Genomic DNA, 17,316 nt, shown 5'->3' with positions numbered 1-17,316 from the left:
TGCTACCTACCTAATCTGATTAAATGAGGCAATGCATGCGAAGTCCTCAGCAATCCTACCTACATAGTAGGAAATATTAAATGGTAGCTATTATTATTGTTACTGTTTAAATTCAGGTAGGGGATTATGAGGGTCATTAGGAAGTAGACAATGGCAAGACCATACTGACATAATTTTAGCAAAAAATGAAAGAGCAGGAAAACAAAAGGTCCTGGACCAGTGCTTCCAAAATCCATCTGAGTATCAGCGTCAGAGTCAGATAGAGAGCTCAGAAAAAGGGCAAGTTATGGACCCACCCGAGACTGATGGAATCAACACTAGGGTTAGGGCCTGGAGAACCTTCATTTTAAACAAGCTTCTTGGTCACACACAGTTTGAGAAGCCTTATTTGAAAGTGGTACTTGAGACACCCATTGGGGTGTAAGAAGAAAACAATAAACCTTTTGGATTTTTCTTTATATCGCCTTTGAAAATTTTATGTTTGTGCATGCATACTGTTTGTAACATATCAGGACTATATAATTTGTATATAGTGCTATGTAATATATCAGTGCTATACTATTAATAAGTAACTGACTGTCCACATATTTGGGAGAGTGCTGAAATTTTAATAAAACTTATAAAGATGCTCTGTCAAAAAATAATAAGCCTCTGCCTTGGAGGGGACAGAATGGCTCCCAGGGCTTCAAGGCCTGACTGTATGTGGCTGACTCCATCAATGCATCTGAACAGTCAATAGATCTATTAATGGGATCTTTGGTCATTTTCATGCCCAAGGAAGTCCAGCAGTTATTGAGGACTCTTCATTTCCCGTGCACTAAAGGGGGGGGAACCTGAGCCTCTTAGCGGGGAGCCCTCAGCAGAGACACCCCCATTGTCCGTGTTAGCAGAGCCCAGTGGCTTCTTCCTTTGCAATTCCTTCCTTGAAGACTTTTCTAATTCGGGTGACACTGTACTCTCCGGTCTGCAATCCTTGGCCTAAAGTAATAATGGTTTTATAATTAGATTTTTAAAAATTGCCCAGTTCCTGCTCTCTTTTAATTTGAAGAGCTTCTTGAAGAAATAGAGATTTCAGGAGACCGGCTCTTGGTGACCTGAGTACAACCTTTTCCTTTAGTGTCACGGTGATAAGAAAGTTAATTAGAGGAAAAGAAATAGATATTTTACAGGGATAAAGAGAACAAATCCCAAGGAAGAGAAGCCAAGGGACCAAGGTGAAGTTCGCTGCTGAGCAAAATAGTTTTTATATTCAGAATCAGGTTTTCTTCTTTTCATCTTCAGGGCCTGGGGGTCCCTTCCCCGAGAAAGGCAGGCTCTTGTTGGCGTTCTAAGAAAACAGTAATCAAAACAATGCCATTTGGACGGGCACTGTCATTTTCCTAATTTTGCAGTTGAAATGTAAGAGATCGAGAACTGGCACAAAACCATCTCACCAGTAAGAGGCTGAGAGGGGAAATCCAGGCATCTGGAGTCCAAGGTCAGTTCTCTTAGTGACCACAGCCCTTAGTCCCTACATACCTGACCTTCCCTGGCACTGAAACCAGGCTTTCTGACACCTCAAACGATTCCATTGCCACGGGGGAATGTCTGAAGTTTGTGGGATCATGTCATAAGAAAATGACTCTATCCTCTCTTCCTCCTGCCTGGGGCCAGGCTGCCCCTGGGAGAATGACCAAGTTTTCACTGGGTCATTGATGGATCTGTGAGGACATTCTTGTCCCATGTAGGAATACGGAAAAACAAGTAGGCAGACCTCATCAATCTGAGTTGGCTTGGAGCATGTCCTCATTTGGAAAGGGGTTGGACTGGAGTTTAACCTTTTCCTTATCTATTTCAGAAAAAAAGAAAGGACCCATAAGCAAATGAAGGGCGAAGACAAGATTGCAGAGGATATTTTAGACTATTTCAAAGAATTAAGCATTTCCAGCATTTCAAGCAGGTGTCTATTCATCCAAGATTATCACACCTGGTGTGACCAGGGGTACCTTTGCATCAGCTTTGCATCTGACTAGTTGGGTGACCTTGGGCAAATTCTGTAACCTATCTCTGCCTCAGTTTTCTCATCTGACAATTGGGATTATGAAGATTAAATTATTATCACACAGAAAGTCCTTCTAACAACTCTCTGCATAGTCAGGCCTCATTTGATTTTTGTAACAAATGAGGGACAAATTATTTCCCCCACTTCGCAGGTGGGAAAACTGAGGCTCCAAGATTCTTCATTCAGAGTCATGTGCCTAATCAATTTCGATTGGATATAAGGACTCCAGGCCTCTGGAAGCTCTAACACTCTGAGTCCCAGTGTCTACAGTGAAGACTTACGCAGCTAGAGAGCAAAGAGGGGAGATCTCTTTTCTATCCTTATTTTTATGTTTCCTGGCCTGCGTTGGCCCATTGACTCTCCCTATCAGGATTTCAGGGGCCAGTTTATGGACTGACTGGGAAAACAAAACAAAACACCACCACCCGAACCACAGCAGCCTTTTTGTTATGAGTAGATACTGTGGAACCAATAATGCATTTTATGATTTTAGTAGTTCCAGTAGAATGGAAAAGCTTTTTTCTCACTTGGTATGATGCTTGGAAGCAAAAGGAAATGAAGATGTAAGTTGGCTTTGAACACCCACATAGTGGACAATGCTGGCTCCTTCTAGTTTGCCAAGGATTTTCTCTTTGGTGGGAAGAAGGCAGGCGCAGACTGGGATCCACTGCGTGCCTACGCTGGGCCTGCTTCCTCCAGCTGCTTGGGGTGCTGGCTGGGCTTGGTGAGGAGTGACCATGCTGGGCTACTCAGGGAGACCAACCAAGCCACAGCTGAACTGGCTGATTGCAGCGAAGCAAGAGCACAGTTTGCGAAGGGGGCCATCACCACGCTGGCTCTCTCTCTGGGTCCAGGTGCTTCTGACTATGGGATACCCAGGGCACTGTCCTCACCCTGGGTACCAGGCAGGGCTGGGCATCCATCAGATTGAAATGGCCCAAGCCCCTCTGCAGCAGGAACTAATTTCTATTATTCTCTTGACTCCCCATGATCTGTTTCAAATTCTGAAGAGCTGTCAAGGATTCATCATTTTTCTGAAGACAGTGTCTTGCTGATGTGGTTAGTCACAGATTCCTAGGCGGGCCTAGAAGTCAGGAGTTAACAATTTGAGGGCCAACTTCCAAAGTGTGTCACAATGCCAGACTTTCTATGTGATCTTATTTAAGCTGAAGGAAAGATGCTATGATGCTGGCATGATTATTTCCTTTGTACGAGGGGAAACTGAGGCTCAGGGAGGTTATTGAATTGCCCAAATCCACACTGTAGTTAAGTGGTATTTGAACTATGTTTGCCTGACTTCAAAGTCCATATAACAAAAAATAGTTTTGCTAAGTATAGTAGGGATTAACTGTAAGATCTTCTTACATCTAAGGTTAAAAATAAATGAAATTGTGTAATGCTCTTGCACTGCATACAAAGACATAGATCATGTGTTTATTTTTTATTTTTATTTTTATTTTTTTGAGACAAAGTCTCGCTTTGTTGCCTAGGCTAGAGTGAGTACCGTGGCGTCAGCCTCGCTCACAGCAACCTCACACTCCTGGGCTCAAGCGATCCTCCTGCCTCAGCCTCCCGAGTAGCTGGGACTACAGGCATGCACCACCATGCCCGGCTAATTTTATATATATATATATAAATATTTATATATATATAAATATAATATATATATATTAGTTGGCCAATTAATTTCTTTCTATTTATAGTAGAGACGAGGTCTCGCTCTTGGTCAGGCTGGTTTCGAACTCCTGACCTCGAGCAATCCACCCGCCTCGGCCTCCCAGAGAGCTAGGATTACAGGCATGAGCCACTGCGCCCGGCCGATCATGTGTTTATTATTATTATCTTGTATGCTCACGTCCATAGCAGCATCATTCACAACAGCCAAGGGGCGAGACCAACCAAAGTGTTCATCAGAGAATGAATGCACAGACAAAATAATGTGGCACATACGTACACACAATGGAACATCATTCAGCCTCTAAAAGGAACAAAATTCTGATACATGGTACGACACAGATGAACCTTGAAAACGCCATGCCAAGTGAAACAAGCCAGTCACAAAAGGACACATAATGTCCTATGATTCTGCTTATATGAGATACCCAGAATAGTCAAGTTCATGGGGACAGAAAGCAGGGTAGTGATTGCCAGGGACTAAGAAGAGGGAGTAGTGGGAGCTGTGGTTCAATGTGTACAGAGTTTCAATTTGGGATGATACAAAATTTTCAGAGATGGATGGTGGTGATTAGATTATACAACAGTGTGGATATCCAATGCCACTGAGCTGTATACTTAAAAATGGTTAAAGTGGTAATTTATATGTGTATTCCCTTACAAAAAATACTTAAACATTACAGTGATAAATAAGGACAAAAAATAATGGCAGGTCATCATAGTGGTACCACGTATTTGGTGGCTATGCTTGATGGTTTGATCCAGGATAAACCCAGTATCATGATGGAATTTCTCAGTGGATATATAGGCGGGGACTTCAAAATGTTTGTGGGAAAATGGAAGTAAAAGATAAAAACATAAACTTTATTTCTCAATATCAGCTCCATCAAGTTCAAGACACCTTTGTAAGCAATAATATCAGCTACTTATTTATTCCATCCCTAAAGATCTGAGGGTCCTGAGAATTGAACCATGTGCATGCAGTCTTTTTTATTATTGTTATTTTTAAAACAAATGTTCTCAAGCCCTTGCTCAGCTACTTAATGGCGATAGCTCGGAAATAGCCCATGAGACGTAGAAGACAGAAGTAATGGAGGTATTAGAGTGGGATACAATTATGTAATTTATATACAGATTATTTCTTCCAATCAACAGTTGAGATTAGCCAAAATGAGACAGAGCCTTTGCCTGTGAAGCTTTGTCATGAACAGAGCAGTGTTGGGCAGGAAGCTATCAGGATGAGGCTGTGCTATCAAAGACTCAACTTAGATGCCATCACTGCTCATGCAATTACTCTGGAAACCATTTGAGTCAGATCGTGCCTAGGGACCTCCAGAAAGCAACAAGTGAGATGTTTTCATATACTTTAATAATTCTGTTAATAGATAGTTATCTAAGAAGGTAAAACCAGGACTCTCAGTCAGATATAAAAATGAACACATGACAAATATTTTCTTTAAGTCATTAATGAGGAAATTGATCAGGGTGTTATAACCAGTTCAAAGGAGAAGGCAAAACCCCCATGAATTTATGTGGCTATAGGAATGTTGAAATGAATATGCAAATAGAAGCAAAACTAGCTTCTTCCACAGTGCAGGAGTGACGTGGATGGAACTTCTGCAGGATAAGACAGGATTTGCATTTTGCATTGCTATTAGTTATCTACAGTGTGCAGAGTTGTAAAATGCTTCAAGGGCAACCGAGTCAGGTTATTATAGAATCAGATATAGCCCAGGAAGGCTGTGCTGTATGTAGACAATGTACCCTTTCCCACTGCAACACAAAATTTCCCCTAGAATTCGTATTGTTACAAAATGATAAGGGAAGTATTCAGCTACAGAATTCTAAGATAACAGGATAAGGTTCCTTCTGGAGGAAAACTGTCTCTTTCTGCATCTTTGCCTCTTGAGTGGAGACTTTCTGATCTCTGAGAACTGGATTTCCAAACTGGGCTTCTCTCAGTCTCACTAAGCAGGTAGATTAGTTAGCATCTTTGTACCTCAATTTCCTCACCCTAAAATAGGGATGGTATAATTATTTATCTCATAGTGTGTGGAGGAAGATTAAATGAGAAAAACCATGACTTGCACTTACCATAGCACTCAGCTCAATGCATATCAACTGTTAATATTAGTGTTTTTTATTTATTACTGCGGTTTTGGGGGCATGCGTTTTATTTCTTCTTCTGTCTTACACATTCCTTCCCTTTCTCTTTTCCTGCTCATTTAACTGAAATGGTAAAGAATAGGAAAATTATTTACAGTGTTTTTTAAAAACAATTATAGATAGGGTCTATGTTTTCTGTTCTCGATTTCAAATAAACTACCTAACTTTTTCTATATTCCTTTCTATTTAAAAAAGAACGCTTCCTCATTCCCAATATTTTGCTTTCTTTTTTTTTTTTTTTTGAGTAATTCTTATTACCTATTTTAGCCCAGCTAGCCTTGAATTTAAATTTAAACAAGTGGCTCATTTCCTTGGGTTACACAGTCAATGGCCAGAGAAAACAGGTTGGTGGAGGGGAAGGGCTCTCTAGGCGCTGCTGGGGACTGGGTGCCAAGGCTGGAGGGGTCCCCCTGGGGTCAGATAGTCCACCTGACTCCAGAGACTCCTGGGACCATATCCGAGGGCCAGAGAGTCTGTACTCCTGGGGGCAGCGTGTGCCCAGCACCAGAGAAAACTGTCCACACAGCCCTGCCTCGGGCAAGTTTGCTTTTACATTTGGGTCAGGTGGAGGGGGGATTTCCTTAATCTCGCAGGGCAATTCCTGGATGTCTAGAGCCAGGGTGCCTGCATGGATTGACCCTCTCAGCCCCAATTTCAATTCTGGAAACTTCCAGATGATTCCGCTTAAGCTCCTGGGCTCTCCCCCTTTGCTTCAGCAGCCTGTATTCTGCGAGGGAGGGGCAGGCACTCGAGCAAGGGTTTGCTTTGAAAGAGCCAGGTTGGGGAAGGCGCAAAGTTCAGGGAGAGGAAGGAGGACAACTGCGTTGCTGTATCTAGGTGTTGCTTCTTTTAAATGGATGATGGCTGGAGCGATACCCTGGAGAGAGCCATTTTTCACTCCACAATTTCACTCCTATCACCTAATTTGACTACCGGGCTGTGTGGAGGACACTCAGAGAGCAAAACATCCTTTTCATGCATTAAGAAACAGCATGATTGGATCTGAGAGGTCAACCCGTGTGGAATTGGGATCTCAGAGCCGGGAGGAGAACGCAGGCAGATTTACACGGGGCTCCTTGCCTCCGGGACTATTCTATTACCATCTCTAAAGCAAAACTGCTTGTTTAGCTCCTGATAGAAAAGTGCCTCCTCTTGCCCATTTTTCATGGGTAGTGCACGAACAAGGAAGGAAATGGGGAGCTGTTGATGTGTGCAGCAAGATCCACTCTTGGCCAAACCTGGGGCCGTGGAGAGGGATGTGGGTTTGAGCCCAGCTCTGCCTCAGCTAAATCATAACCTTTATGCAGTGGGGGTAATGAACTTGGGTTTGCTACCTCACAAAAGGGTGAGGTGGTCCATGTCCAAACATCCTTTGGCAATGAAAGGGCCCACGTGAAGCAGAGGCCTCAGACTGGGACTAGAGGATGTGTATGTTTGTGGAGCAAAGAGATCTTGTTGGGGGCCCAAGAAGTTTTGCTTTCTGGCATCAGACCAGGGTACACCTCATTGTCCCAGAGACTTGGGTGACCACCAGTGGAGAAACAAGTCTATCGTCCATCAGGGCAGGGCTCTTTGAACAGGCATACCCTTCAGCCATAACATGAGTGGGCTGTCTTACAGTAATTTCCTCAGGCTTTGGAGCTGGGAGTCGGGGACAGCTGAGATCTGGTGGCCTGTAGGTGAGCTGAGGGCTACTGCAATTAGGGAATTCCTGGGGACCTCCTCGGTACTCCCCAGTAGATAAAGCCTGAAATATTTAGTTATTTCATAAGTGGTTGATATCATCATGAGGCTCACCTTTGGGTATCTCTGATCGTCTTTGCTGGTCTCTCTTTCTTTCATTGTCCTCTGATTGAGTTCAAAGCCCTTGAAACACCTTCAAGGTCCCCCTACCCTACTCCCAGAGAACTCTCTCTCTGGTCTGCTTTCTCCCTGGAGACCTGTGAGGAGAGAGGTCTCTCTATGTAGGGAAGATCCTCCAAACATGCATGTGGATGGAAAAAAGAAGGTGTCAAGGCACTGAGCCCTGTGTGTTCCAACGTTTAGAAGTTGAGGATGAAGAAGGACCTTTCCACTTTTGCCAGTTTTTCTTTTTCTTTGAGACAGGGTCTTGCCCTGTCACTTAGGCTGGAGTGTAGTGGTGCAGTCCCAGCTCACTGTAACTGAACTCCTGGCCTCAAGTGGTCCTCCCACTTTGGCCTCCCAAAGTGTTAGAATTACAGGTGTGAGCCACTGTGCCTGGCCCCAGAGTATTTCTTAAGAATAAATTCTTCGTCGTAACATTTCTGATAAAAGGGTAGGAATGATATGGTTATAAATAAATATATGAGTCAATTTCTGGGCAGCTTCACCATCCATGGATATTAGCATTCAACATTTTTTTGCTTGCTTTTCCTTTAGACTATGTAAATTGTCATCTGCAGACTGCTTTCATTTACATTTCTTTGATTTCTAGTGAGAATTAACATTTCCCTACTATGTTCGTCTACTAATTGTATTTCCCTTATGGGAATTGTCCTGTCTTCTACTCATGTATCTTTTGGAATCTTAATATTTATTTTACAAATTTGAATTAGCTGTTTATGATAGATCTTAGTTCTTTGTAATATTTGTTAGAAATATTTTCCCTCTTTAAAAAACTCTTTAGTAATGCAAATTTTTATAGTGCAATCATTTCAATTGCTTCAAAGCTGAGAGAGTTAAAATTCCCCCAGAGAGGCCGGGCGCTGTGGCTCACGCCTGTAATCCTAGCTCTTGGGAGGCCGAGGCGGGCGGATTGCTCAACGTCAGGAGTTCGAAACCAGCCTGAGCAAGAGTAAGACCCCGTCTCTACTATAAATAGAAAGAAATTAATTGGCCAACTGATATATATATAAAAAATTAGCCGGGCATGGTGGCGCATGCCTGTAGTCCCAGCTACCCGGGAGGCTGAGGCAGAAGGATCACTCGAGCCCAGGAGTTTGAGGTTGCTGTGAGCTAGGCTGACGCCACGGCACTCACTCTAGCCTGGGCAACAAAGCGAGACTCTGTCTCAAAAAAAAAAAAAAAAAAAAAAAAATTCCCCCAGAGAGCTGATAAACACTTTTTTCAATTATCTGCAAATTCTTCCATAATTAGACTTCACATTTAAATCTTTAATCAACTGAAGCTTATTTTGTTGTCTGTTTTATTTTTAATAACTTTTTCTACTATAAAAATCAATAAATATTTATTGTTGAAAAATAGGAAAATAAAGAAGAACAGAAAGAAAAACCTAAGTAGATCCATAATTTCACATCCAGAGATAACCAATATTGACATTTTGATGTGGGTAACTCCAAATCATTTTTCCTATGTAATATTTATTTTTCAAAATACAACTGTAAGCACCCTGTACAAATTCTTTAATAAGCTATGTATTAACAATACAGTGCCATATTTCAGTGGCATTAAATATTCTTTTAAAATATTATTTGAGGGATGGGCTCAGTGGCTCATGCCTGTAATCTTAGCACTTTGGGAAGCCAAGGTGGAAGGACTGCTTGAGACCAGGAGTTCATGACCAGCCTGGGCAAGAGCGAGACCCCTTCCCTGCAAAAAATTGAAAAATTTGCTGGACGTGGTGATGCGTGCCTGTAGTCCCAGCTTCTCAGGGGTTTGAGGCAGGAGGATCACTTGAGCCCAGGAATTTGAGGTTGCAGTGAACTATGATGATACCCTTGCACTCTAGCCTGGGCAACAGAGTGAGAACCTGTCTCAAAAAAAAAAAAGCCACCAAAATTATTTGAAATAGATATAGAGTATTATGTTCTATAGATGTACCATAACTGACTTTCTTTTCTATTGTTTTTTTATTACGTTAGTTGTATCTAGGATATCATTGTTATGAATAGTGGTGCTATAAGCATATGTGTAAATCTTAGTCCACATTTCCAAGTACTTTGTATAAATTTCTTAAAGTAGAAGAACTTGTATAAATTTCTTGAAGTTTAAAACCTTTGCTGAGGCAAAGGTTTTATATCTATTATCTACATCTCTCTATATCTATTTGTGTATTTTGCTTTTTCATATATACTGCTAAATTAAGTAAATTTATAACATTTCAAGTTCCCATCAACAGGGAACAGGTGTGTTCTCCCCTTCTGCCCCATCTTTCATTCCTGGTAACATTATCTATTAACATTTTCACAGTTTTATGCTAAATTGGCAAGCCAAAATGATATGTACTTTTTAAATTTAAATTTTAAACTTTTTTGTTAAGATGAGATCTCACTATGCTGCTCAGGCTGGACTCCAAGTCTTGGGCTCAAGCCACTCTCCCACTTGAGCCTCCTGAGTAAGCTGGGACCATAGGCATGTGCCACCATGCTCAGCTTTTATTTAACTTAAATTTTTGTTGGTATATACATATTTTAATCTGATTATTTTTACTAGTGGGTTAAAGTTGGATTTACCACCACCTCCATTTTTATTGTATATTTTTAATGAATTAAAAATATTTTAATATAAAATTAAAAATGTTTATGATATTTATATATCTTTTATAGTTGTTGAGAGTTTTTTATGTATTTTAGAAGTTGGGATCCTCATTTTAAACAATTTTAATAATTCCAAACACACACATAAGTATGCTTATGAATACCACCTGCTTCCTAGCTCCATCAAACCCTAATATTATATCTTGCCATATATGCTTCCTATTTTGTTGAGAAGTAGAAGACTGTACCTGTATACCTGTGTATCTCTTCCCAAACCTAATCTCATCTTTCCTTTCTCAGAGGCAACTCCATCCTGAGTTTGGCATCTATAATTCTCACCCATGTTTGCAACATATGTATGCAGCTATGAAATAAATACAACCATCCCTCTGTATCAGTGGGGGATCCATTCCAGGACCCCCCACGAATATAAAAATCTGTGGATGCTCATTCCTTTATATAAAAATGGCATGTTATTTGCATATAACCCATGCACATCCTCCTGTATACTTCATTCATATCGATTCAGTGTAGTACTCGTCATGAGTCAAATTCAAATTATGCTTTTGGGAACTTTATGGAACTTTTTCCCCCAAATATTTTTCTATCCACAATTGGTTGAATCCACAGACACAAAACCCTTGGATATGGAGGGCTGACTGTACTATCATTTTGTAGGTTTTCAAATTTTTATACTCTATGTGTCAATCTGCAACTTGTTTTTAGACTCAGCATTATATTTTTGAGATTTCTCTCTGTTGATAAGAAGGCTATAAATGGTCCCAATGTACGAATATATCACAATTTGTACATTTGTTGATAGATACTTGTGTTATTTTTTTGTTTTACTGTTACGATAGGGTTGCAATGGACATTACATTAGCCCCAACTGAAAGCTTCTAGAATTTATTCCTAGAAGTGTAATTGCAGGGTTGTGTGATATGTGTCCTTTTGGTGTTACTAGATGTTGACAATTTATTCTCCAAAATGGTTAGCCCAAGGAACATGTTCCAAGGAAAGTGTTAATGCTCCTTCAGTTTCTCCACATCATCACTAAAATTTGATAAGTGTCAAATTATTTCATTTTTCACCAATTTGATGGATGTAAAATGGTATCTCATTGTTTTAATTTTCATCTTTCTGATTACTGGTGAGGTTGAACATCTTTTTATGTGGATCATTGGTCATTAGAATTCCTCTGCTGTAAATTGCTTGTTCATGTCTTCTGTCCATATTTCCATTAGTTCACTGGTGTTTTATTACTGATTTTAATTCTTTGTGGTTATATACATTGAAGATTTCTTCTCCCAGTTTGCATTTTGTCTTTTCACATTGCCTGTGGTGTCTTTGGCTGAAAAGAGTTTTAAATTTTCTTGTAGACAGATTTACAGGTTTTTCCCTTCAGAAATATCCTTAGTGTCTTCATTTTTTCTTTAAGTCTCACCAAAAAAAAAAAAAAAAAAGAGCAATTCTTTTATAAAAGGTATTCTGTGATTGGCTGTAATCCTCTGGGGCATTACTAAAATTTACATTTTTTGGTCACCATGCATGCCACCACACTTGGCAAAATTTTCTTACATTTTGTAGGGACTAGGTCTCACTATGTTGCTCAGGCTGGTCTTGAACTCCTAGACTCAAGCGATCCTCCTGCCTTAGCCTCCCACAGTGCTGGGATTACATGCATGAGCCACCATGCCTGGCTATAGCTATATTCTATAACCTTAGTTAAAAATGATTTTTCTGCCTATGCTCACTGGGCCCAGCATGGAATAAGTGATCAGTGAAAGTTAGCAATAGACCGTATCCACATGTCATTCCTGCTTTTCATGCCCTTAGTAGATGTTGCTAATTGACTACGTTATTGTCTTCACTCACATCTCCATATATTCATTTATTCACTATTCAACAACCCAAGAACCGTTTTTGAAAAACCTACTATGTGCTTTGTCTGGTTTTGCAAATGTACTCTCTTCTCATACATAGATATTCTCTGTCCAACGTTACATTTTGATAAGAATTTCTTAGATGTTGTTGCTGGAGTATGAAGACACTCATTGGAAAGAGGCGTCTCTGAACCAGCTGTGATTATCCTCTGTGCAGTTCGGTCTGTAGACACTTCTCAGGTGAGAAGAGGGCATTGCACCATCCCCGGAGGAAAGAGAGCCAAGAAGGGGGATTTGCTGATGGTGTGCATGAGCACTGAGGCTCGAGCCACCACGGAGACACTCACGCAGCCAGCAGATGCTTGGTGTAAGACAGGCCGGGGAACCACCAGACACAGACCATCAGAGTGGACACATTGACGGAACCGAAATCTAAGCTACCACACACAGAAGGGGAAGAAGAACTTCTATTCTGAATCTAACCTTGGATATGGCCTGCTACAATTAAAAACAGGAGTCTATACAGTGTAAAATTCACCATAGTCAGGATACAATGTAAAAGTATTTGACATATAAACAAATAGAATTATGTGATACATTCATGTGACAAATGAAAAAAAAAAACCAATGTATTTGCAAACATCAAATTGTCTAAATGTTGGAATTATCGATTGATTTTAACTTAATTTTTAAATAAGTGTAAAAAAAAAAAGAAAGAAAGAAAGAAAGAAAAACCTATGTCCCTGAGCCTAGTTCTAATCTTTTCAAAGCAGCCGTATTGGAAATGGCACTTGTGCACATTGGCCATCCCAAGTGTGTGTGTGCGTGTGTGTGTGTGTGCGCGTGCGTGTGTGTGTGTGCGCGTGCGTGTGTGTGTGTGTGGTATTTTTCACAGCTTTGCAGATGGGGATACTTATCTCTTAGAATGAATTGAGTATTATTAGGTCTTGTTTTCCCCTGATTAGGAACTGATTGTATAATATGAGAAAATCTGTTTCTTGAATATGTAGAAATATTGTTCAGTAAACGTACTTAGGTCATATTTCTTTTGGTAGATGAGGTATTTCTTTAATAACTTTCCCAGTTTCCTTCTCCTTCATTATTATTTTCATGCTTCCTGCATCTTTTCTTGCCAATTTTGTATTTTGTGTTGTCCATTTGGCTAAACACTTCAAATTGATGATCATAGATTGTGCTTCACAGTCATTTATATTTTAAAATCCTTTATATCAATGCTTAAATCACCAGTCTTGGTTTTAATTTTGTTGATTTATAACTTTTCTCTTATTTATTATATTTCCAAGGGTTTTATCTATCTTATAATCTTTTCAGAGAATAAGCATTTAAATTTATTTTTCCACTGATTTTCTCTTTTCTAGTTTCTTTCTGTCCTTATTCTTTATTTTTTTTCCTCTTTTCTTTTATATTGACTGTCTTGTTTACATAAGGTAAGTCAAATGCTTATTTTACTTATTTTATATTTCTAAAATAGAAGCACATAGATCTACAAATTTATCTCTGTGCCCTGATTCATCCATATCACCCTCAGTTTTGATATGTTGAGTTTTCAATATTATAATATCCCAAAAGTCATTACCATGTTTTTAGTTTCCTACTTGACCCTGTTGCTTAGGAGAGTTTTTGTTGTTGTTAGAAGTTGATACCCATTTATTTGTTTGTTGTTGTTGTAAATTTTCATTTGTATATAATTTTAAACTTATAGAAATGTTAAAAGACTAGTTTGAAGAACTCCTGTACACCCTTTATGCAGATTCACTATTTGTTTATATTTTTCCCTAATTGCTTTAATCATTCACTATCTTTACACACATGTGAATTTGTTTCTGAATCATTTGAGAATAAGTTGAATATATACATACATACCTAAATACTTCAATGTATTGATATTTTCTGAGATAGACATTTTCTCTTATAAAAGTCAAGAAATTTAACAGTTAAAATCAGGACATTTCATATTGATACAATATGATTATCTAATCCCATAGTCCATATTCAAATTGTCAGTTATCCCAATAATGTGTTATATATATAAAAAGATAGATTGGGAGTATTTTAGAATTTAAAATGACAAACAACTGAGATGGCTACGTCTATAGGGCACACAAATATCAATATTTATTTTCTTTTTGTACTCTGTTCTTAAAAAGTCCATATTTATTATTATTTTAGTATGTGCTTACTTACTATATATTCATAGTAGAAAAATTACAGATAAAGAAAGCAAAATAACAAAAATTACCAGAAATCTCAGTGCACAGAGGTAACCACTGTTAGTATTTAGATTTTCTAGACTTTTGCTCTCAATCAACAAAAATTCTAGACTTTTTTTCTAGTTACATAAAATATGAGTACATTAAAAAATGAGATCGGCCGGGCGCTGTGGCTCACGCCTGTAATCCTAGCTCTTGGGAGGCCGAGGCGGGCGGATTGCTCAAGGTCAGGAGTTCAAAACCAGCCTGAGCAAGAGCGAGACCCCGTCTCTACTATAAACAGAAAGAAATTAATTGGCCAACTGATATATATATATAAAAAAAAAAAAAATTAGCCGGGCATAGTGGCACATGCCTGTAGTCCCAGCTACTCGGGAGGCTGAGGCAGAAGGATCACTCGAGCCCAGGAGATTGAGGTTGCTGTGAGCTAGGCTGACGCCACGGCACTCACTCTAGCCTGGGCAACAAAGTGAGACTCTGTCTCAAAAAAAAAAAAAAAAAAAAAAAAAATGAGATCATGTATGAGTTATGGTTTTAATTGTCTTTTAAGTCTCAGTTTGTTTTACCTACTTTATAGATAATCTTTACAACAACTTGACAAGGTAGAACACATTTTTAGATGAGGAATCCAAGGTTCAGAGAGGTTCAATAAATTGTCCAGCTCACACAGCAGTAGGGATGGGGTTATAATCCAAACCCTGAACGGTCTTCTTCCAAAGCTGTGGATTAGATCACTATTTTGCCCAGGCTCCTTTCATTGTTTTTACTTACATTATTAACATTTAGTTTTATTGCATGTAGTGAGAAAAAATATATGTATTTTTTCTTGATTCATTTTTTGAGACCTTATTTGAGAGTTAGTATATGTACCAATGCCTTATATATTGAAAATATTGTAATATTGCAACTTAATCTATGTTGGTATTGAGTTCAATATATGTCTATTGGTTCTAACATATCAACTGCGTAGTATTCATAACCTCTGTATTTTTCAAATTCATGTCTACTCTTGTGACATTTGTAATGTCTTCTAAATTTTTGTCTATTTAATTTGTCTTTAATTTTTAAGATTGTCTACTTTTTTCCTTGGCCTTAAAATAAAACCTTCCATTACAATTATTTGCTTTTTATTTATTATATTTCTGTTTGCATTTCTAACTTTGGTAATCTATGTCTTCACAGTTGATTTCACATTTTTCACTATAAGCAGGGGCTTTTTTTCACCCTGCCACCCCTTTTTTGGCTTTAAAATCTCTTTTATATGATATCAACTTTACCAATTGTTTTCTTTTTGTTGTATGAGCTCCCGCGATAAAATTTTTAAATTTTAGCATTTCTGCATCTTTTTCTTTTTTTAAACAACAGATACCTATTTTAAAGCAATAAACATATTGTTGGGTCTTATATTGTAATCTTATATGAGAATTTGTCATTTGGGAAATGAACGGCCTAAATATATAGAAGTTCTTTGGAATGTGGTGTCAGCCACTAGCTGTGGACTTTCTACAAGTTCCTTAATTATCCTGTGAAGAAGCTACTTATTGGTGTCCTCATCTGTAAAATTGTGTTAATAAGCATACCAACCTCATAGAGTTGTTGCAAAGATTAGATGAGATCATGAACACCGAGGACTAGAAGCATATTAAAGCACATTAAACTCATTATTTGTAAAATATAACTGTCAATATTTGCAGTTATAGACATCATGTCTGAAAACATCATTCAAAAAAAGTCTCTTGGCAATAGTATATAAAGCACGTCAGTTAAACAATGATCTATGCCCCAAATGGGGGCAAGGAGCTCTGTACTCTCCAGCCATATCTTAAGTTTCTCTTTGAGATAATAGGAATAACTTACAATAAAAACTGCTGAGAAGCAGCGGTCCGAAGCCCCTTAGATGTTCTCAGGTTTCAGTTCAAGTTGTCTATCTCCGTTTCCGGCTGCACTGTGGAGAGTCACAGCTTGATTTAAATTCAGTCGTGTTAGGAATCACCGCCTTGCTTTCCATGTAGTTAATTGAGTGTTTAGATTGTACAGATAAGTTGTTTGCTCTCATAATGGGTGTTGAAGCTGGAGGCTTCGTTGTGCAAAAACCAAAACTTAAGAAGAACCCATCAAGCAAATGATAGATTTTCTACTTCCTGATCCAACGAAAGGCGATCTCCGGGGAGCCAGATGTGGGGACTGATTCTCAGCCCGGGCTTCCTTCCCTGGCAGTCCTTCCGCTGCACAACTGGAACCGGCAGTCTTCCTGCTGCTGCACAGCTGGAACCTCTGCATCCGTGGAAACTGCTGGGAATGAATTCTCAGTCACTTCTGCAAAGCTTTTTTTTTTTTTTTTTTAAAGCCTGAAGTTTAAATTAGAACGCATTTTTAATTTTTTTTCAAAATGTTCTTGATTTTTTAGGATCCGCACAACCTTAAATCAGACAGTGCTATATTACCAAACCGAGGTCTGTGATATTACAGTCCGATAAACTTCAGAATGACGTGATTTATTTTTAGTTGTATGAGCTTCAGATCTCTGATGGTTTCTATTTGACCACTCAGAGGAAGATATGGGTCCATTCCCTACCTGATGCAATAGAGTGGTTTTCTGGTAACAGTCATCCTCTGGTCCCTTGTTAAATGCAATGTTTCCAAGTCCCCTCCCCCCTGGGAGATTCTGATTCAGTGGATCCAGGGTGGGGTCTCAGATTTGTGTTCTTAACATCAGCTTGGGAAATATCAGAGTAGGCTGAGGGAATAGTCTGCTTTTAGAATCAGACCGCCCTGGGCTGAAATCCTGGGTCTTTCCCTCGCTAGTTAGGTGGCCTTGCACAAATGACTTAACCCTCCTTAACCACATCTGAATGTTTTTATCT

The 17,316-nt window shown here is 39.2% G+C and overlaps 1 protein-coding gene across 1 annotated transcript in view; it reads right to left on the bottom strand.

The window, feature by feature from the left end:
* The window catches only part of LIPC (lipase C, hepatic type), a 155,515-nt gene extending 138,774 nt beyond the window's left edge, over positions 1-16,741 (bottom strand). Inside the window, exon 1 of the mRNA XM_020286049.2 lies at positions 16,310-16,741. The gene's annotated coding sequence lies outside the window, so the exon portion shown is untranslated. The remainder of the gene's footprint in view (positions 1-16,309) is intronic.
* Positions 16,742-17,316: the final 575 nt, after the last annotated feature.

Source organism: Microcebus murinus, chromosome 6, assembly GCF_040939455.1.
Source record: "Microcebus murinus isolate Inina chromosome 6, M.murinus_Inina_mat1.0, whole genome shotgun sequence".
In the NCBI taxonomy this organism is placed as follows: Eukaryota; Metazoa; Chordata; class Mammalia; order Primates; family Cheirogaleidae; genus Microcebus; species Microcebus murinus.
The sequence above is the reverse complement of the archived record's forward strand: the minus strand, read 5'-3'. Positions and strand labels throughout refer to the sequence as shown.